The sequence below is a fragment of the Bos indicus x Bos taurus genome, chromosome 19 (genome assembly GCF_003369695.1).
Source record: "Bos indicus x Bos taurus breed Angus x Brahman F1 hybrid chromosome 19, Bos_hybrid_MaternalHap_v2.0, whole genome shotgun sequence".
Taxonomy (NCBI): Eukaryota; Metazoa; Chordata; class Mammalia; order Artiodactyla; family Bovidae; genus Bos; species Bos indicus x Bos taurus.
Genome location: NC_040094.1, coordinates 12876480 through 12899326, shown reverse-complemented (window position 1 = coordinate 12899326; position 22847 = coordinate 12876480). Strand labels below are relative to the sequence as shown.

At 41.6% G+C, this 22847-nt stretch overlaps 1 protein-coding gene and 1 long non-coding RNA gene across 12 annotated transcripts in view; one reads left to right on the top strand and one right to left on the bottom strand.

The window, feature by feature from the left end:
* Nucleotides 1-22847, top strand: part of BCAS3 (BCAS3, microtubule associated cell migration factor) — a 597592-nt gene that overhangs the window by 452900 nt on the left and 121845 nt on the right. The window lies entirely within an intron of this gene.
* On the bottom strand, nucleotides 736-16752 carry LOC113877806. Its single transcript, XR_003506816.1, has 3 exons — nucleotides 11366-16752; nucleotides 11158-11264; nucleotides 736-809 (listed from the first exon to the last, which is right to left on the bottom strand). It is a non-coding gene; the product is annotated as an uncharacterized LOC113877806 (long non-coding RNA).

Here is a 22847-nt window from a genome sequence, read left to right as displayed (position 1 = left end):
TTCAAGCAGTACAGCTCTCCCTGGCCCACCACTGGATAACCCTAGAAAATCTGCAATAACACAAACATTGGCAGAGGGTTTTTTTTTAATTTCTTTTCTTCCCATTTTACAGATAAAAAACAGGTTTTGTAAAGTTTAGGCACTCATGCCAAGGTCATTAAGTGGCAAAGCCATTCCTAACCCATGTTAGAAACTTTTTGAGTTCTGAATCTATAATACACAGCCATGCTGAGTGTAAAGGCATCTTATTTTCAAAAGAAGTAAGGAGGTTAGGGTTTTAAAATATTCCGGAAAGTTAGTGACTATGAGTTATTCATGCACAGCATGCTTAGTTTCCCAGATAGCTTGGAAACAATTAATTTTGGATAAGCATGTAGGTTTTATGTAACTGGAGCTACTGGTGGTAATGTTTCATGACTAATGCATTTTGGCAAAAAAAAAAAAAGAGTAGGGGGCTAATTCCCTTCAAAAACACTATCTGGCATGGTAAGGAGGGGTTGTTTTCAGATTTGAACAGAGAAACAAAGGCTCTTATGGGAATCTTTGTTGCATTTATGGCACTTGGACAGACCCTTGAATATAACCAGCTTCATGGCCCATGTGCTAGTTCTGCCCTGAAAATCTTGTTTGTGGTGAACAGCTTTAAAAATCTTAAGTCCCTAAGTTTCATCATGAGGATTCAAGACCCAATTTTCTCTTTCTTAAAAGGAAAAAAAGAACCAGAGTGGTGGGAAATTCTTTGTAAGTCCCATTTTATTCTCAGTTGTTGTCTCTCTTCTCCGTTGCTGCTTTGTTGGCATCTTCAGCCCCTGTGAATAAGCATGTTGGAAAAAAAATTATTATTATCATTATTAAAATAACTATTTCCTTTATCATCATTTTAGAGTCATCTATCTCTTTAGCAGACTACAGCAGCTAACCCAAGCTAGTATTGTAAGATACAAAATAATGTTGCTTGCATCAGTTGGGAATTTCATGGAATTTGCTTCTATTTGACTATATTTCCAGATAGAACCATGAGCCTAAGTGTTTATTTTAGGCCTCCAAGAAGTCATTCCTTTGCAATGATCTGTAGCCAGACTGCTCTCCCCTGGGACTAACCTGTATGACTAATTTGAGTAGGAGTGTGATAAACTTAGTCACCACTTAAAAAGAGGCTAAAAATACTTCCTTTTTTATTGTGTGTGTATGTTTTGTTTTGTTTTGTTTTGTTTTGCCTCCATATTATCTAGCAACACAGGGATAATCAGAAGGAGGTGATGAAGATTAGAGCTGATTGGGAAGCTTCTGAAAGCCCAAGAAGCATTTCAGAAGCGTCACACCTTTAAGCCTCAAGGGAGAAGCTTTGACCCCCAGCTTTTACGGTTTTGTTGTAAAATCCGAGCTGCTGAGAACACTATGTAGCTAATGGCTTTAGCAGAAGTGATTTTGCAACTAAAGATGGCCATCCCCCAGATTTGTCTTACTTCATTGTCCAGATCTAAAAATGATTGTTGATTCGACTTACAGTTCCAGTTAAATATTGCTAAAAAGTATTTCTTTTGAGGTTGCAGTCTTTTGATCCAAACGTAGTGAATGGAAGGAGGGCTTCCCTAAAACGTATATTGGAGATGGAGTATATATACTGAGCTGGGGGTTGCAGAGGGGTGCTTGTCTTAACCCTGTTCTCCACTCACGGGGCACCTTGGACACAGCTTTACTGTCCCCTGTTTCTTTAACTTTAAGATGAAAGATTGGACCAGCTCTTTGGTTTTCAAACCTTCTTCTTAAACCCTCCTCCTCAACAGCAGAGCCTTTTTCTTTTCTAGTGAAATTTTTTAACAGCAGAGCCTTTTATTTTCAAGTGAAATCTTTTCAGGACCCCAATACAGAAAACAGATCCAAGTGGAGATATTTTGTTCATGGAGTATACATGGGAAATCCTTCTCTGGCCTCACTTCTGGCCCCAAGACGCTTCTACTTCAGTTTTTCTTTAAGCGCTCTTTGGCCTATGCCATTCTAAAATTCTAATTAATGTGAACTGAGCATTATTAATAACAGTGGGGTGTGGTTTTTTTTTTTTTCACACAATACCCACAGCAGGGAAGAAAAACATGGTCTTAAATTTTAGCAGGATAAGTAGGTAAAAGATGTAATTCGTGGATGTTAAAGATGAGTACAGTCTACCATGGAACTGTTTGAATTTGTGGGAATTCACAATCGACTTGCTCTTCTTTCCCTTTGAATGCTTGGAGCAAGAATACAGAGAAGTAGATACATGACAGGCTTCCCAGATAACTCAGGGGTAAAAGAGTCCACCTGCCAATGCAGGAGACACGGGTTTGATCCCTGGGTCAGGAGGATCCCCTAGAGAAGGAAATAGCAACCCACTCCAGTATTCTTGTCTGGAGAATCCCATGGACAGAGGAGCCTGGCAGGCTACAGTCCATGAGGGGGTCACAAAAAAATCGAATATGACTTAGTGACTCAACAACAACAACAGATGCATGATAAGCCTTCAAGCAGTAGACGTCACTTCCTGCCATTTTCCGCCACATCCTAGTGCACAGCCTCCTGTTTCCTCTTCTCTCTCAAATCCTAGGTCACCGCGTAGTTTAGAATTTTGGCCCCAGAAGGAGCTTTTCTTGTGTCCTTGTGTGTGTGTCTCTCTCTCTGGAGCAGGTCTGAAGTACTCTGATTTCTGCCTGTCATCTCAGCTAAGACCTTGAAGATTCAATACCGAACTGTTGTATAGGATTAAATTCTGAGCCTTCCAGGGAAACTTTCAGAAAGCGTTCCTTTGCTGTTGTTAATTGTAAAATAAACAGATCTCCCTCTCAGGGATCGGAGTTTCCTTCCCCTTTGGTGGCCTTCCCTCTAGCAATGTAGGAGCTGCGAGGACCAGATTTACACCTACCAGACCAGCTGAGAGCTCCGACATGAGCTTCCAAGTTTACAACATTTCACCCACCCATGTACCAATCATTCCAGCCTTTTCTGAGCCATGGTCTTTCCCTGCCAGCAGTTTTCCCACTGATTGCTAGAACTATACCCTCGAGTCAGGATTTCTTCCCCAAAATTCTCATAGCAAATACCGCCTGGTATTTTCTATCAGCCAGCCTCTGTCCTAAGCACTGTAAAGGCGTCAGCGCATTTGGGCTCTTTGAGAATGGCCAGACCAAGGCCCAAGTGACAGGATAGGTACAGAGTTTCCAGAATCCTTCTTGGCTTGTTAGAGCCAAATGACTTGCAGACAGGCAGGGTGGGCAGGTCCCAAGTAAGCGTCCTTCGGTTAAAATGTGCAATTTGGAGAATTTGGATTTTTTTTTTTAACAAACAAATGAGCCACTTGAGTTACTTAAGTATGAAATGATTGTTTGTCAGGTGAAATTATTATTAATATATTATGTTAAAAATGATTAACAAGGGCTTAATTTCATTCCAAACAGATTGTGTCAAGGCGACTGGGCGCTGCAGAAGTACAGTGAAATATGAGCTTCTTGAGCCTTGAGTAGACGCTGAGCAAGAGAGACCCCAGTTAGTCCTACCCTTTTCTAAACAGCCACAGCCATGAAACTTTCTTGACCTTTTCACCTTTCAACTTTGGTTGAACTTGGAAAGAAGACTTTTGAATTATTAAAAAAAAAAAGAGAGAGAGAGAGAGAAAAGAGAGAAGAAAAAAGAAAGGCAGGAGTTGGGGGGGTCGGGAAGGTTGGAGGAGGAAGGTTGGGGGAGGCTGTGAAAGAGATGTGGAGACTGGGAGAAAAGGGCTGATTATATGTTAGCGTAACAGTAATACTAGGAAAATAATCCTCCTCTTGTGTATGAGTTTCTGCTACTGGGAGCCACAGGGTAATCAGCTCACATGACATACCCAGAGGCTAATGCTAGCCTGGGCTGTTTTTGAACACATTCAAACAAAGACTGATTATCCAAACAAGAATTTGGACTGCAGCAGTCGGACCAGTTAAATTATAGTTAGTAAAACTTGGCGCCTTATGAGCCTGGAATGTTACAATTGCAGCTGGATCTTCGTTTGTCAGGCATTCTCACTAAACAATAAAAACCAGAGATTTTTATCTCCCCAGGACTCAGTTTAACTCCTTGAAGGCAAAGAGCAAAGTGCCAGCGCTCACAGCTTAGGCTCCTGGCATCGTGCATCTCCCATCCTGCCAGAGTTAAGGAGGCAGCGGCATTTTCGTGGGGGTCTGGAGGAAAGTGAGAGGGTGAAGGCAAGTTGCTCCTTTCCTTAGATCTAGCAGAGAGAGAGAATCGTTGTGACTCCTTTATTCCTCTAATCAACATTTATTAAGTGCTACTGTATGTAAGTATCTCAGCCCTGTGCTAGCTGCTCTGTTCATATACAACTGGCTATAATAGATGGCATAAAATGCTCAGTTGTCAGAAGATAGCAAGATACTATGAGTAATTTAGTGAAGAGGAATGGGGAAGATAAAAAAGGCTGTTTGAAGAAGGTATTATTTGAATAGTAGGCTCGAATCTTTAAAAGTGACTCTAATGGTGATTTTATATGGAGGGAACCACACAGATTAAAGGAGTAGATACAGGAAAGTTGGATAGTGGCTGTGAAGGGAAGTAAGCAAAGGCTGAAAAAGTTAATTGAGGCTAAAAGTAGTTTGGGAATGTCAGGCCCAAGAGTGTGGACTTTAAACGTTATCTTTTGTTTTTACCTGTCTTTAATAATTTGCTGTTCAGTTGCTAAGTCAGGTCCTACTCTTTGCAACCCTGTGGACTGTAGCATATCAGGCTTCCCTGAGTTAATGCATATTGAAAGTTTACCTTTTTTTGGATGTTGAGTGCTCATAATAATTTTCTGAGGAAACTGCAATTCAGAGAAACTAGTGACTTACCCAAGATCACACAGCCCATAAGTAGCAGAGTCAAGGTCAAATGCAGATGGACTATAAACCCCCACCGCCACCTCTCAACTTCTTTTCTGTCCCACTCTCTATGCCTTTTAAGTCTGCTGAGTTTATGACCACAGTGCAGAATGGATCAGGCATGTTTTTATATGGAGGCAAGAATAGATTATCACCATTCTGGAGTTAGATGGTTCTCGTGAAAAGTGTCACTTTATGTGGATGATCTTTATATCAGAAGTCAGTATACAGTTACCATAATCATCACTCTCAGTTGGTTTAAGCGTATGGGTTATAATTCCAAGCTCACGTGAACTGGAGTGTTTTTTCTTGACCAGTCCCATCATAATGAGACAGTCTGCTCTCCTAGTTGTGTGTAACAGTGGTTTTACAGTCGTACTGGGCTGACTTCGGCAGTCAAGGTCCTATGCATTTATGATGTTACCTTTTCTAAGAAACATATTTTAATGCCATGAATATATGGCTCCCCGTTCCCTGCCTCCACAGGGCATCTTGACCGTGTTCTTATCCTCTGCTGACCCTGCCACTGTCTTGTTTTCTTTCCTGTCCTCTTTGATATACTCTGTTATTGTAAGCCAGCCTTGTGGCTTCTGGGAGGGGTGATTGGCAGAGTCAGTCAGACACAAGCGCTGAAACGTGTGTCCCAGAGGTGGAAGCCAGATTTCCTCTCCCCGCCCTCAGGCCAACTCCTGTGATGGCTTCGCAGTTAGAAATAGCAAAAATCGAAATGGATATTGCAGATAGTCTGGACTGGCAAATAAGAAATCCAAATGCTTGGATACTTCAGATTTTTAAATTTACTTGTAGATGTTTTTAACAGTGGAAGCAACATAACCTATTTTTGAGTCAGTTTTTTTCTACATACAGAATAGGCTTACTCTTCTTAGGAAAAGATCAGGTGCTGATTTAGTGAATTTATTTTTGAGACGCAAAAGCAAGAGTGAATTAAATGGGTTACCCTCTTTTAGATAATGGGAGTTAATTTGGCACCAACATCCTTATTTAGCTTGGGAGCTGAAACTCCAATACTTGGGCCACCTCATGCGAAGAGTTGACTCATTGGAAAAGACTCTGATGCTGGGAGGGGTTGGGGGCAAGAGAGAAGGGGACAACAGAGGATGAGATGGCTGGATGGCATCACTGACTCGATGGACAGGGAGGCCTGGCGTGCTGCCATTCATGGGGTTGCGAAGAGTTGGACACGATTGAGCGACTGATCTGATCTGATCTGAAAAGGGAATTTGGAGAGGAGATACTAGGATAGTTATATACCCAGGAGGAAAGCCTAGGTTTGAAATATTGACAGATTTGAAGGGTGGTTATTCATTTGCTTTCTTTTTGTTATTTAATTCAGTTTGCAAGGCCTCTAGTAGATAGCTCTGAAACCTTTGAGAAAACTGTTGAAATTCCAGAGATAAGCTTTCTATAACTTCTGATGCTTCTGGAAATTTGGGTGGCCTAGTGATGAGCAATTCTTCCTTTCTGATGTTAATTATTTGCATTTTTATCAGTGGCTCTAAAATTGATATAAAAAGGGAACTTCGTTTACTTTCGGCAGTCATGTTCCAGGAGTAGCAGAGGACAGCATACTGCAGTTAAGATCTAGATCATGGTAAAAGTATTAAACTTGGCTTAAAGTTTTCCCTACTTAAAATTAAGAACTTAAAGATTTTAATCAAGATAAATTGTCTTAAGGTGCAACTTATTTGGGAGGTGATACTGCTTGGAATAGTAAAGACCAGAGGAGAAATTGTGAGTTAATGTTTACTCTTTTATTACTATTTTAATCAAATGGCCTTACAACTTGACCTTTTCAATGTGAATATTTTTTTTTAAGAACACTCCGGTATGTGAAGGCATAGCTATTGTGTTAAAGTTCACAGGCCTAAAAGTCTTATACTTAAATTTTAAACATGTATATAATAAAAATATTTTGATTGGGATTTTCCATTAGGACAGTTACATTCTCCTTATGACCTACGTTTTGGTGTGGCTATTTGGATGTTTAGAAACTGTAAGTAACCGTATTACCTCAAATAATAATAATAGTAGGAGTAGTAGTATTCATAGCAAGAAGAATCATTTATTGAATGCCTACTCTGTGATAGACACTGTATATGCATATTTTCTTACCCTCACAACTGTCCTGCCAGGTAGAATAGTATTTTTAAGAGAACTGTGTCTAAGAAAAGATAAGTGATTGGGACAGGCCTCGAACCCAGGTTTCTCTGACCCCCAAAGTCCATATTCTTTCCGCTACATCATGATGTTTAAAAAGGACCGAATTGCAGCTGATGCTTGTTTAAAACTTACTTGTTTTAGTGCACATCCCCTAAGAAGTTCAAGCCCGATTTTATCTCATTCAGTCGACCACATTCATTTACCTGTGTCACAAGCCCTGGGACTAAATTGTAAATTAAACTCAAACTGAAGAGCATCTTAACTAAAGCCTTCCCCTGAAAGAAGCATTCTTGAAAGGTACCAAGGGTTGTTCTTAAGGCGGTTTTGACGAATCCAAGGGCAAAAATAGGCTAGCCATTTGATTAGATTTCAATATGCCACTCTTACTTGGGAATTTTCCTGTATTTGGGCAGGAGAGGATTCTTGCCATGAGAAACCATCAGCTCCCTCCCCCGCAACTCTCACTCGCTGTCTCTCACCCGCCCTTCAGAAGAAGCCAACACGAAATTGCAGTCCTTTCTTTGGGGGCCTCTCAGTACAACAGACACACTGAATTGGTAGATTTGACCTTGGAGGTTTGACTATTTGGAAATGATTCCAGAAGTCAATGAGGAATTTGCTGTTGCTACTGATTTACAGGTTATGTGTGGAAGCGAGTGGCAGAAGCAGCCTGTTTGACCACTCTGCCTGCACTGCCCTTTGCTCTGCTGTTCTCTGCTTGTCTTGTGTCAAGATTTAATACACACACACACCAGCAACAACAACTTAGCCATCTCTGTGCTAATAACAGAAGAGAAAGTAAATAAGCCCAATAAAACAATAGTTTTAAGGTAAAAACAGCTTAAGCATTATACTTTTCCTCCTACTAATAGTAAACGCATAGGGTTTAAAAAAGGTTTCTTGAATAAATGCTTAATTTGGTAAGAAATCTAAGAGCCTTCATGATAATGCAGTGAGATTCAGTGTATGTCTGTGTTTTAATTAAAGGAGAACGCTTTCCCAGTGACAAGTAAATCTAGAACCAGAATGGTTCTTCTTATTCAAGATTAAGAAGCCAAGAACATGAAGAAGACAGTATAAATATCAGAATTTGACCTAAGAGAGTCTTAGATATGTCCTGAATAGCCCTAAGTTGCTATACCTGTTAACACATAAAGACGTTTAAAGTGGTGTTTTAGTAACTTTCATGTCTTTTTGGAATCAGTCCATATTTGGTTAATGTTGCCAGACCCAAGACCCAAGCCCTCCTCCCTTTGTATTTTTGATGCTTTAGCCATGATGAGAATTTTCTCACTGACTTGCCCATCATGCTTAGACCCTTCCTCCAGTTAGAAAGACATAACTGGGGAACTTGCCTGGCAACACAGTGGTTAAACTTCAAGCTTCCACTGCAGGGGGCGTGGGTTCTATCCCTGGTCAGGGAACTAAGATCTCACCTGCCTTATTTTGTGGCCAAAAAGTAAAACAAACAAACAAAAAGTTGGCTCATGTGTATGTTAAGAAAGAGAAAGACATCACCAAACACAAGTCATAGCAAAGAGCAACGGCAGAACCTGGACTTAAAGTCTCATGAGATGAAAAGAGCCTGGGATTCAGAAAGCCAAAGGAAAATTTACCTTCAGAACCTCGCTTCTGCCGGTCAGCCTGCTCCTTCAGAGGTTTATCCCACTTTTTCTGAGCTAATGTTGACGAGAAGGAGTAGTTTCAATCTCAGTTCTCCAAAGATTATTGCATCTCTCTCTGTCTTTACAAACTAATCCCTAATCCCAGTTTCTTCCAGACAGATTGAAAACTTTATTTATAATCTCATATAATGGGGTGCATACTATCTCATCATTGGATGTATCAGGATTTATTTTTGCCAATTCTTTAGAAGGTAGTGTCTTTAGAAGACAAAATCAGTTTTCAGCAGGTTAAAAAAAAAACAAAACTAAGGAAAGTCCATTCAGTTTATAGAAGTCACATCAGCAAAGGCATCAGTTTAAAAACAGGGTGACTAGAAGTTAGCAAAATATGTGTCATAAAAGAATAAAAAGGTAAAATTCAGATGATTATTTTCATTTAGTATTAAAACTGCCTGATGCTCACAGACTTCTTTGACTCTACATTTTGCAAAACAGGATATACAGGGACAACATGGTGATTTTTAAGACTGAACTGAAACTCCATTGTATTTGTGGTTTCACAATTTGTCTTCCTAAATGCAGTATAATGAACTAAAATTTTAGACAATATTTAAGCAAATATTATTGATAAATCAATAAAATAATTCATTTTAAAAGATGATACTATTGGATATCAGTCAGTTTTTCTCTGATTTTCTGATCAAAATGTTATATGTCCAAATCAAAGTTATAGAAGTCCTCTGACTACTATTCAGTTGGTTAAGACCGTAGACTAATGTTACAACCATGAGATGTTGGGCTACCATAAAAGCCATTCCTTACGGAGCACCTAAATTTAGTACTTTTAAAAAATGATAGGGAAAGTCTCATTGAAAGAAAAAAAAAATTAGCAGGAGATTTTTAGGTACCTCTTATTGCCTAGTTGTGAAGGCTGTGAAAGTCATGGGGCCCCTGTTTAGAGTCTAGAGGATCTAGGATCTTCATGGACTCAAAGTAACATCAAAACTGGAAGCCCTCCTCCTCTGACTTGTCTAAAGCTCTGAGGGTTCAAGTGATCTATTCACAATGACTAACAAGGCTGACATTTAAAATCCCAGCCTTCTCACACCCAGCTTTGATCTGCCTTGCATGCCAACCAGGGGTTCTTTTCCATCCTAGGAGAACCCTGGACCTACCATGACCCTAACCTGATCAGAAGTGGCGTTGTAGAGACGGTCAAGTCAGAAATAGGTCTAAAATTGGTTGAAAGTGGTCCCTGAGTCTCTCCCTCCACTCCCAACACATCTAAGGATGTTCTAGGAGCCCCAGCAGTAAGGGGTACACTTAGGGTGTGTGTGTACAATTTTCCAGTATTGTCTTAGTTATTTATTGATATATAACAAATCATCCCCAGGTTAAGTGGTAGAAAACAGGCATTTAATACCTTACAGTTTCTGTGGGTAAGGAATCTGAGAACATCTGGCTGTCTCTAGCTCAGTCATGTCCAACTCTTTGCAACCCCATAAACTATAGCCCACCAGACTCCTCTGTCCATGGAATTCTCCAGATAAGAATACTGGAGTGGATAGCCATTCCCTTCTCCAAGGGAATCTTCCCAATCCAGGGATCAAACCTAGGTGCATTGCAGGCGGATTTTTTTTTTTTTAACCATCTGAGCCACCAGGGAAGCCCTGGGGTTGTGTATCCAATAACATTTTGGACATGGTTCACCTTGCATGGCCTCACTGGAGCTTGCATACCTGAATTACACCAGCCGTTGCACGTTAGCTCTCTTGGTTGGCAAGAACATTTCCTTTTCTTTTTTAAAATGCAAGTCATGCTTTCATTTTAATATAATATCAGCCATTCGGCCTTGACATGATTTAAAATGAATGCGGCTAGTTTCGCCTTTGAGTATGTGTGTGTAGCATAACTTAATTGACAAGCAATCATGACATTCTCTTTGAGGTTGATGTTATCCCATCATTCGGAGGCCCATTTTGGTTAATTTGTTTTTTTCATATAGTTTCTGGTGGGAAAAATGCATTGCTCTGGTACTGAAATTAACTTGATTGAAATATCTTAGACTTTGTCATTTTCCAGTGGCTCGAGAGGTTATTTCCCAAGTGTTTAATTTTTTAAGTACAGTGTATATTAATTTAACTGCTACTTTCTGACATTCATCATTCTGTAGAAAAATTATCAACTGCATGCCTTGAACAGATTTTTATTTACACTCCAAATTCCCACTCTGTGCAGGGTTTATTTAACTTTGAAGGTATCATGTAAATTTGATAAAGATGAGGTTTTTAAAAACGTGTACTGTTTATTGATTTGCTCAATATAATTTTCACATTTTTCTTTATAAAGTATTCTATAATATATCTGCAAAAGGAAACACTTAAAGACTAATGCAATCTACAGGAACTGTTCAATCAGAAATAATGAGTGGAGAGGTCACTTGTCAAGAGCATATTGTTTGAAATACTTACATTTAAGGGTTTCCAGTCTTTGAGGTAACAGAAGTTCTTCCATGAAAAATAGGGACTGCTTTGGGCTTCTGAATTCTGTACAGCATGTCACGATTTTTGCTCCTGGGCTAAAGATAGAAAGTAAAATAAAATGTTCTTTGTCCATTTAGTTATCCTTGACTCCATGAAATTCTCCAAAGTAATTACTGGTGACCACAATACCACCTACCAGCAAGAACAGCATTGACCCTGTGCCAGCTGCCTTATTGCTGACCACAGCTGCTCTTGAGTATAGCAGATGTTTCTCCTTTTGCCTTGCCAGTAAAATTTTATTGAGCAGTTTTGCAAATGGAGAGCAGCATACTCTGCCTGAAGAGCAGCCAGAGATCTTCGCCACCTAGTACAGTAAGGTTAGATTTCTCCTCTGGACCAGGAGGCCCCCACTCCTAGGTTCTGTGCAGCCTACCTCTCAGGCCTCGTAAACTGCAGTCCTCTGGGGTTTGCTTCCCTACCCACCCATGTAATTTTCCCAAAGGAAATAATGTTGGAAGAGCAACCACATTTGTGGTTGCATCTTGCTGCTTTAAAAGGCTGTCACATTAGAACTTTGCTCCTACCCGTTGTGGGTTTGCAAAAAGGAGTTAGGGTACTTTGTCGGGATGTTTTGTTAGGATGCTTCTGTGAATTTTTCCACATCTCTTTGGTTTGGATGTTGACTTGGAAATGTCTTTCGAATTAGCTTCTTTTGGAAAGCTTCCTGCCTTCCTGAGCACTTCTTGAATCCTTGCCCTGTGAAGGCAGCCAAGGGAACTTCTGATCCTTCTTTGTACCTGTCATGGATGACACCCTATTTGAGTCTGAAGTCCTTTAAAGTCCTTTAAAATACTTTCAAGTTCTGTATTTTCCTCTGGATGATTTAATACAATTTTTCTCTGTGCTCCTTGTAAAGGAATAGATTTTGGAGTTGAAGCTGACACTCTTTTTTTTTTTTTTTTAATGGAAATCTAAAGTGCCTTCCCTGTAATGATTCCAGTCTATTTCCCATGAACTTTCAAAGAAATCAACTCATAAAGATTATGGCAATTGAGGATCCAAGCGTCAGATTGTCATGAATTCCCACAGAGCGCTGGGCCTGGGGAGGACAGGTAAGATATAAGATCAGAGGGCAAAGGCTGTATGGTGAGAATTTGCCTGCCCTGTGCTTTCTTAGCAGGAAGGAGCACTGACCTGAATCCCTTAGTGTTCATTCCAGGAGTGTGTCATTGTGGGAATTTATCTAGCCCACTCTGTGGCAGATGACCAATCTGATAGCCTGACTTCAAAGCTCCTAACACATATGATACCAAGACTTCATTGAATATTCTATGTGGTCCTTATTAGGATACCTAGGTCAGGTTGAGTGACTGCTCTTAGATCTCTCCGTCAAGAAGTTTGAAGCACATTTAATGCTTTACACCACTTGGAGTAGTTTAAAGTAGTCGTATACTCTCAAAAACTTGTAACAAAACTTAATTCTTCTTTGATCTTAAAAAGAAGAGCTTTTGTAGATTCCTTTTGCTACTTTCTCTGCTACTCCTGTAAAAATTTATTTTTAAAATAAGAACCTTGAAAGCAATATCAGCATTGCTAGACTGGTATTTGGCACAAGGCTCAGGCTTTTTTTCTTTTTCTTTTTTTTTTTTGATGTTCCCAGAGCAGAGTACTCTTTAAACTAGGATGAGAAAAGTTAATTTTAATCCTCCAAAGGCTTATTTGCTAGCACAAAAGGTCATGAAACACACCCAAAAACTATATTGCTGAGATCTTAAGGAGAGAGACAGACTCCAGGATCCCAACATAGAATCATGTCCCTGGCTGAAGAAACAGTTTGTTTTAGGAGCACCGATTAATTCAAAAACAACTGAACGGAAGGGCTTCCAACCTGTCTCAAGGAGAACTCTTGATTTCACATTGTATCATCTCAGAAGAGAATCCTTTGGAAGCGGTTGTAAAATGGTGGTAGAAGAAGTTATTTCCAAGGATGTTTTTAAGTAGCTGTTCTCTGTCCTGTCTTTTTATAATTATTACCCTTTAATCTGTGATCTGTCTAAAGAGAGAAAGGCCTGCCGTATCTAGCTGATAGACCCCTGGAATACTAAAATGTGATGACCCAGTTTTTCAAAGCTTTCTTTTGAGCTGATTTCTTAGAGTATTAAAATGTCACCTGCCCCAAGGATTAAGAATCCAGAAATTGAATGAGGCAGGCTTGAAGAGGATCAAAAAATAAGGTCCTGAATAACAGCATCCATTGTAGAACTAGAGAGAGCTGTGGAATGGCCTGGCTTTCCCATAAGGAAGGTCGGGTTTGCTTGGTGGGTGTTTTAGGACATTCATGCCCTGGGCCCAGCTGATGGCTTTGCCTCCTGGTTGTCAGCGCGCAGCGAGACCTGAGTAGGCCTAGTTGTTTTCTCCCCCTTAGCCCATATACGAAGTAAAAGACTATTGAAGCGAGGGTAGGAAAGAAAACTCCAATTTAAACTTTCAGTTGTGATAGATTTATAAACAACTGCTCCTTCACATTGTGGATTCTGACTGACATATTATGAAAACAGAGCCTGCTAAGCCATTGCAAGAATTCTCCATGTGTTGTGCAAGTTTTGATGGCAAGGAGACTGAGAGAAAGGCTTGTTTTTCATTAAAAAAAAAAATTGCTTTAGAAGCTAAGGTTGTAACTGAGCACCACTCTGTACTGTATCAAGCCATAATATCCAGTGAGTCATGAAGACATTAGGGAAACGCTGGAGACAGAGTAAGAAACATTGGAGTTAATGTTTGAGATAAGAAAGATGACTATCTTTGAAAAGAAACTGAAATTAAAGGGCACAGGCTTCCATTTTCAGATAACTAAAGGGAATTCCTCCTAGTGGTGCTTCCTTTATTCAGCAGTGATCATTCTGTGGTGGGTGAAGAGCCAGGCAAAGAACTAGAAGCCGGGTTTCTGAGCTCACGTAGGCCGCGAGACCTCAGGTAAATAACTTGCCCATCCCGGCTTCAGTTCCCCACCTGAAAATGAGTGATGGACCACGTCATCTCTATGAACTGTCTGGTCCAAGCAGTCTCTTTGAATCTGATTTTGGGGACATTACCTTACATTGGATGATCCTGGAAAGTTTTATCAATTGTAGTTGCCGTTGTGGTGCCTCACTGAAGACACTTAATACTTGGACCACTCGGAAGACCCCTGGCAAATTCTTCAGTTTCCTGCTGACCAGTAATCCAGATGGTCAAATGTCCCCACCCCCCAGCCCTGCTCCAGGAAGCCCTGAGCTGAGAAAGGTCACTTCATTTCCTGTGAGCCTGTGATTCAGGTTTATATCGTTGGTCCATGAGCTGGGCGCTGTTCAGCCAGCTGGAGGGTGGGACAGTGGGCACCTCAGCCCCTTAGACTCTTGTCAAGTCACCTGGTCTTCCTGGCGTTTGTCAGCTGGTGGAGAGGCCAACCCCTCCGTTAATTTCAGGCCTAATTCTAATGAATTTGGGATTCTTTGCTGAAAAACAGACTGGATCTTGGTATGGCCACGACTCTGCCCTTGAAACCTCTGGGCCGATGACGGATATGTTAGTCTCCTGGGACAAGGCTGTACAGTTGAGAAAAGTAGCAAGGGCATCAGATCTCTGTGGGTCATCTGGCCCCCATAAAAAAGCAAGAGCAACTGGGAAAAGGCTAGACTGCTCGGTTCCCAGCCCTACTGGATTATTAGACAAAGCCATCCACTCCATCTTTGTTTATAGAACTCATTTTCAGGAACAAGTGTTTTATAGTGAGGTGGAGGTTGTTAAGAAGCTATTTATAATGGAAGATCTCAAATATGTGAGCCCCCTATCAAGCTTGATCTAAGGGAACTTTGCATGGTGGCAGTTCAGGAGAAAAAGGGAGAAAAGGATAAGGGGGGAAAAAAACTAATAAAAATAGCTGAGATCACTCAACAGTTATCAAGAAACAGATACTACAGTTTTATAACACTAAGTACTAAAAGTATATGCACTCTTAAAAGGCAATTAAAACGTATGCTCTGAAACTATAAAACATTTTCTTTTCATCTGCAACATAGAGGGCAGATTACAACACATTAATAACGTTTTGTTTAGAGTTCAGTTTCTGATGGTTTCCAAATGTAGTCTGTGTAGATTAACCAGAAGGAGTCCAGTTCCCTTTTTTTAAGAGCGCTTGTAAAGGAAAGCAATGTGGTAAGATTGTTATGAAAAGAGAGTGTATTTAGGAAATAGCACTTAGCAGGGTCTCTCTGAATGGCTGCCAGGTCAGGAAGCTGAAGTGCAAGGCTTGGCCCTTGTTCAGCCCCCCCAGTTCCAGCTCCTTGACCACACAGTACGTCAGGAACATGTCACAGGCCAGCCAGGAAGCCTCGGCCCCGCCCATGGGCCAGCTTGGCACGGCCGCTTTCACATAACCCAGGGCTCCAGAGGGGCCGGAGGCAGGCATTCCAGGGCCACGGGAACATGCAATTTTTTAAAATAGAAATGAAGAACTTTGGGGGAAAAAAAGAGCCTGGGAATCAAACAGTTGCTGAGTCCCTATGGGACATGGTCCCTCATGGAGAATGTCAGAGCTGAAAAGGGCCCGGAAGGTTATCGCTTCCTCTGCCCTTGTCTTATAGACAAGGAAATGGACTTGGCTTAACTGCAGTGGTAGAACCAACACGGCACCCACATGTCCCAGTTCACAGTCAGCTAAACCCACTGGCGTCGCCTCGGTGGGCTAAATCTTCCGTCTTGGGAGCCCCGTCTTTAGCATCCTGCAGTGTTTTCAGGAGCCCTGTGGTCCCTTTTCCTTGGATCTTGGGGATCCAGTGATCATTTGCTCCCTGGTACTCGCCTAACCGCGCTGTGCCTCAGCCTCAGTTTCTTCATCTGCAAAATGGAGACAGATGTCAGGGTTAATTCCTCACAGAGTTGTTACAAGGATCGACTGAATAAACTGTTGTGACATTTCTGGTGCCTGAGCTTGATGATGTTAGCTATTATTATCATTCATAATAGCATTCACTGGCCTTAGCTCTATCACCAGGAAACCGTCACACCCAGGACTGACGGGTTGTGAATACCTCTGGTCTAGTGCATCATGAAGTTCTGCCGTCAGATTTCAGCTGAGGAGCAGAGGTGTAGAAGTGTGTGTATTTGGGGGTATTGGTGGTACATTTCCTACTTGATTATGTGATTTCAGTTGAAAAGGACTCTGGGTATGACTGAGTGATTATATATTATGGTTCAGTCTCCTCAGTCTACCTGTGGAAAAACCAAGGCTCAGAGAGACCAAGTGATTTGCCTTATGCTTTGCTACCCTAACTTCATAGTTGCCTGGAGCCCTTGTCTTATTTATGTATAAAAGGAAAATAGGAGAAAGAGCCTTAGGATAATACCCATAAGACCTCAATCCCTCAGCTTTTCTACTACATTAGGCCCACTGGGACCCTACTAAAACCCCAGTCACAACCGTATTCCTTAGCATAGAAACAACCCTACAAGAAAAATTCGAGAGAGCTAACCCCTTCCTTTGGTACTGCATGCATGCTAAGTCACTTCAGTCATGTCCGACTCTTTGTGACCCCGTGGACTGTAGCCCACCAGGCTCCTCTGTCCATGGGATTCTTCAGGCAAGAATACTGGAGTGGGTTGCCATGCCCTCTTCCAGGGGATCTTCCCAACCCAGGAGTCAAACCTGCATCTCTTAACGTCTCCTGCATTGGCAGGCAGATTCTTTACCATTAACACCATCTGGGAAGCCCCTTTGCTTGACTTAAGGCTCATTGATTTAAAAAGTAAAATTGGTTTCTTAGTTTATGTGTCAGTTGTATTTTCATTGTGCTTTTATCTCTCCTTTGCCCTCGTGTCAGATCAGTTTTCCTGTTTTTCTAAAATGTTTGACCAAGTACTTGGTAAGATTAAAAACTTTAACTACACTGCTTTAAATAGCAGATAAGCAGAGTATTTGATTGCTGGAAAAGTTTTTGCATCCTTACCAACAGCAGTACCACAACAACACTGATCATCATTTATCTCGAAACATCAACCATAAATTCATTCCAACTTTCAATAAGAATATTTTAGCTTTTCCCTTTTAAAATGTTAATTAAGCTCTGGGATTGCCTTGGCTGTGTTGAAACACCCCTGTCGTGACATCCCACTCTTTGCTGGTACTTTCCTATCTGGAACTCTTTTTTAGTTTCGTTAATCTCAATTCATTCTGAAAGCACTGAAGCAGCTTTTCTGAGAGCTGTCATCGTCACAGAAGGAGCACAATGACTTATTGAAGTTTCAGATTTTGCTCTGCTTGGAGCTACTGGAGACTGGAACCAATTCCTCATCCTCCTCTCTGCCCCAGATTTGGATGAAAATATCAGAGCTTTCCCTTCTCTGATGGTTGTCAAACATACCCTTCCATCACGTTCCTTGTTTTGCAAAGAGCAAAACTGAATCTCAAGAGATAACTGTTCATCTCAAGGTCACCTGACAAGGTAGGAAGAGAGCCTGGATGAGTGCACCCAAGTTCCTTCCCCTTCGAGCCCACAGAGACCTCCATGACGCCCTCTCTTCGGTTCCACGTTCCATGATGTCTGGAAAACGTCATGGGAAACTGGTGATGACTTCCAGTGGTCAGAGACGTTTGAATACCATCAGCCCCCAGAAGTCTTCCCATCCTTCTCTGAAACTCCAGAGGCCACATCTCGGCACCCAGTGGTGTTAGTAGGCCCGGAATCAGACTCTGATTTGACTTTTGTGCTTTTTGGTACTTGGCTGACTTAAGTGCTGCTGTGGGTATTGAGTGGAGTTTTTCCATCGAATGCTCATTTGGCGAAGACTTTTCTGAATGTTGTTTTGCTTGCCCACGTTGTATGTAGCATTTGGGACTGAAGGTTTCCTGACTGAGCTGCTCACATGAGGAACCTTACCACAGCTTTCTTTTCCCTGAGCTATTCGTAGTAAAGTCCTGGCGATTTGTTTATGTGTTCAGTGAATAACACCTAATAAAATAATAAGTGGATGGTGTTTGGCTTTCAGGAATTTGGGTCCCTTGCTAGTTTTCTTGCCAGGCTATTCTGTGCAACTTTGTTCCTAGACTTTAGGGATGGGAGATGCCACCTAATCTATTTTCCCCTGAAAATTGAGTCTGCTCAAACCGAGAGATTATTTTCTGAAGCTCCCAAGTCACAAGTATATCATATTTATTTTCTGACTTTGATCTTCATTTTTTACAGTTAATAAAATGTTTCCCACCCTTTGTCAACCTCTGCTGGTAGTCATAGGCTAAACGGGCTGATGACTCATTATATAATTGAGGCTTCTTTTTTAACATGAGAGTGCTGTGTTTCCAAGTGCCTTCAAAGTGACCCTGAGCTGGATCAGACAACATGGGTCATTAAGCCTTCCTTTTTCAAGCCACGAGGTAGTTTCTTGTTTTGAAGATTTCTTTAAATGGAATGTCTTTGTGCGTGGAATGCTATGCATTTAAGATTGTTGTTCATGTAATACCTTTAAAACCATTGAGTCAGGGGCCCAGAGAGAGATGAGTAGGAGACCAAGGCGAACAAGAGACAGAGTCGCACAAAAATAACCATTACAAAAGGGACCTAAGTGTTTAGTGCTGTTTGTATCCCATCACACAGGAACCCAAAGTAATTTTCTCAGCCTTAACCCCAGCCCTGCAGATGGTGTTGAGCAGCCTACAAGTAAGGGCTGGGCCTTATTACCACGTGTATGCATGTCTCTGAGCGGTTTCTGGGGGTGAACTCAAATTATGTGTAGGTCTTTTCTCTACCAAATCAAGAATGTTGGATTTTTAAAAAATTTTTTCTGTATGCCGTGTAGTTATAGAGCAGCACTTCTACCCACTTTGTGTGTGTTCTAAATAGAAACTTGTGAGACAGATGTTGTCATCCCCATTTTGCCAATAAGACATAGAGAAAGAAACTCATCTGAAGTCACATTGCTATATTATGGGGCAGCCTGGATGGGGAGGGAGCCAGGATGAGAATGGATAGATGTACATGTATGGCTGAGCCCCTTTGCTGTCTGCCTGAAACTACCACAGCATTGTTAATTGGCTATATGCCAATATAAAATAAAAGTTAAAAGTAAATAAATAAATAAATATTTAAAAAGAAATCAGTCACATTGCTAATAAAGGCCAGAACCTTGGTCTTCGATCCATGTCCTCAAGTCATTCCTTCAAGAAAACTTTTTTCCACATTACCTTCCTTCGAATGGGACACTTCAGTGGTCCAGAGGAGTCTTTCTGTTTCCCCAAAGAGCCAATAGTTTGATCCTGTCGAAATATTTTTCCCCTCGGAAACTTGAATGTTGTGTTGCCACCTTCCGATAATAGAAATCCAAGTTCATTAATTTCTTGTGTAAGGTAACACAGTGGTGATGCTGGTGGGGGGGAACATGAAATCGAGGAGCAATCAAATAATTCAAAAGTATGACTGTTCTGCCACAAACGTGGGACCTTCACTTAGCCTGTTTCTTCTTCTGTACACATGTGACTAGCAAACCGCCTCAAAAGGAGAGCCTGTGAATCCAAATGAAACGCCAGCACCTTGCCTCACAGTCAGCACAGTCTCCCTTCCCATTTTCAAACTGAGCTCCCTTTGGTTCAGACTGAGCTCTTCTATCTGACTACCCACTCCTTCCTTAGATACACTGTTTGTACTGAATTTACTTACTTATCTCTCTTAAACATACCTTCTACCTTGCCACCTTCACTGTTTAAAAATCTTTTGGTCTCGCCACAAAGCACGTGGAATCTTAATTCCCTCACCAGGGATCAAACCCACTTCCCCTGCATTAGAAGTGTGAAGTCTCAGCCACCGGACTGCCAGGGAAGTCCCTCCACCGTCATATTTTTGTGCACGCGGTCCAGTTTCTCTGAAAAGCCCTCTTGTCATCAGTGTCCCTTTATACATACTCTCAGAGAAATTCTGTTCATCTTTCCAGGTTTAGATCAAATACCACTCCTCCTTGTAGCCTTTTTGGATACTCACCCGTTCTGCCGTGATTTTCCAACCAGGAGATTTACTACTAATAATTTTAGTGTATTCATCTAATACAACAAGGACTGGTAAACCTACTCTGTGGTTTGTTTGGGAAGCCACGTGTTACTCTGTGAAAGAATCACAGGACACTAGCTAAATATTGACAACTGGCTATCCCATCCCCTTCCAGCATATGGATTTGGATTTGTAATTCCCTCTAGATAAGATTTTGCCATCCCTCCTAATTTTATTAATCCATTCTAAACTGACAGATGTTGCAGCGAGCCTTGAGCTCTTGGGGATTCTTATTTCATTTCTGATTAAAAGATGAGTTTCCTTCTTAAACCCAAGGGTCTAAGTATACAGTGCCCTTCTCTCCTAAACAGCTTATTTGAATGTCAGAAGTAACCTTGTTATTCTCTCTCAGATACTGAAAAGGCTCTCTAGTGGCTGAGCCACTTCTAAAAGGTTTCTTTCTAGCAGGCAGGTGGATGGTATGGATTAGCAGTAGTACCTGATCCTTTGTAGTTGCTTAGTTAGTAGTTCTTTACCACTAAGGGTAAAGAACCTGTCTGCCAGTGCAGGAGACATAAGGGACACAGGTTCGATCCCTGGGTCAGGAAGATACCCCAGAGAAGGGAATGTCTACCCACTCCAGTATTCTTGCCTAGAGAATCCCATGAACAGAGGAGCCTGGCAGGCTATGGTTCTTGGAGCCGCACAGAATCAGATACGACTGAAGCGACTTTACTTTTTATTTACTTTGGAAAAGGCCGAGGGCAGTAAGCAGAACTTCAGGACTAATCTGTGTTGATCTCTCTTCTTCTTGAGGGCATGTAGAATTTGAGAACACTAAAATTCAGCCAGATAACAACCCAGAGTTACGGTTGATGTTCCAGTATGCTTTGTGCTTTGTTCTGATGGGAGTCCAGCTGACTTTAAGAGCACAGCAATTGTCAGTTCCTGTCCATGGGGACTGAGGACATCAGTTCATCTGTTCAACTCTGGAGAAGCCGAGGGTGGCCTAACTTGTGGTCCTTTCTTAGGTTCCTGGCTACTGTGTGAACTGCTACTCCAGAAGGCAAGTTGGTCCGAGTAAGAATTGTAATGAAGCCATTTACGTCTCTCCCCATGGGAGCTGGTTCTCTTGTTTATTTCCCTTTCATCAGCCTACCAGCAAGAAGAAGCTCATGTTCTTTCCCAGGGCACGAGCCCTGGGGTGGGCAGCTGTCCATTACTGGCCTGGGACAATCATATTGGAGATCTCCCTGACACCAGACACTGGCTATCACTTCTGCTCTCACATTGGCTGATCCTCCACGTGCTCTTAGGGGCACTTGAGGCCATCTTTTTCCTTAGGAGGTGTCATTCACTGGCATCTTTACTGTAGATCACTGTGAATTTGCTGTCTATCACTTCGGATTGGCAATAGGTAATATTTACTGAACTGCATGACTTAAGCACTGGGCAGCTTGCTTAACCTTGCACGTCATGAGTCCTCCCAGCCTTTAAGAAAGGTGTCGTTACACCCATTTTGCAGACAGGTATTGGAGACGTTAAGGCACTCAGCCGAGTTCGTAAGTGCTGAAGCCAAGACGTAACTTCAAAGCCCTGTTTTTCCACTCTGTTTACAAAAAGCTCAAAATAAAAGGCCCCTGAAACTCTGAAATCACTGTAGCGTCTCACCATGACCAGTAGTTCCCAGGACCTTAAGGCAGTGATCAGACTGAATGTGTAGAGGCACTGGCCAACTGACCAACAGTGGATGCCCACCATTTTCTAAGAAAATCCAGAGAAGCCCAAGTACACTAGACACATTCGAATTGAAAAGCTGAAGTGAAAAATTCATGTTAAGGTCGTCCGTGTGTACTGACACGAGGTCTGTGGAAAATGAGGGAGCCAACATCATGTTTCTGAAATATGCAATTGTACAATGGGAACGTGTTATAAAACGCCCTGCCACTGTTGTCTGCCTTGGGATTTAGAGTCAGAGACATGAAGGCTGACAACTGTCTTCCTGTTGTAGGTCAGAGCTTCAAGGAACTCTGTAATCTTCCCACCAGCTTTCCTCTCTCCTGGAACTCACGGGTAAAATTAGATGCTGGCTGGACTTCAGTAGCTGAGTTTGAAAGCTTTCAGAGGCCCCAGTCAGACAACTTCAGCAGATTGCTTTCTCACAGGACCATTCTGAGAGATGCTTTGCACAGGCTAACATAGTTTGGTAAACTGATGAGCGTCTGACAATTCTGCCGTAAGACACCATTAATAACAATGCCCACAGGAGCAGGGGGAAGAAAATTATCTTTGTGTGGTTAATCTCCTTGGAAACAGGATAAGGCTTTCTCTTTCTCTTATCATGTGGTGCATTTGCCTCTTGATTTTGCTTTACTATATGTATACTGTTAAAGTTTAAAAACAACAACAAGCAAAAAAAAAACCCCTCTACTTGAGGATTTAGATACTCTCAAGTTGGATTCTTTGAGTATACACATTCTAATCGACTCTAGGAGGTGAACATGGTGAACAGGGTGTGGGGGGAAATCAGAGAATGAGAGCACCCCCAAACCAGCATCACACACATTTATCTAATTGGACACATTTTTTGCCTGGAAGTAATATCAGGAGACTGAGGTGCCCCCGTTCAGAATATAAAGAGCCAGAAGCTAAAACCAGACTGAAAAG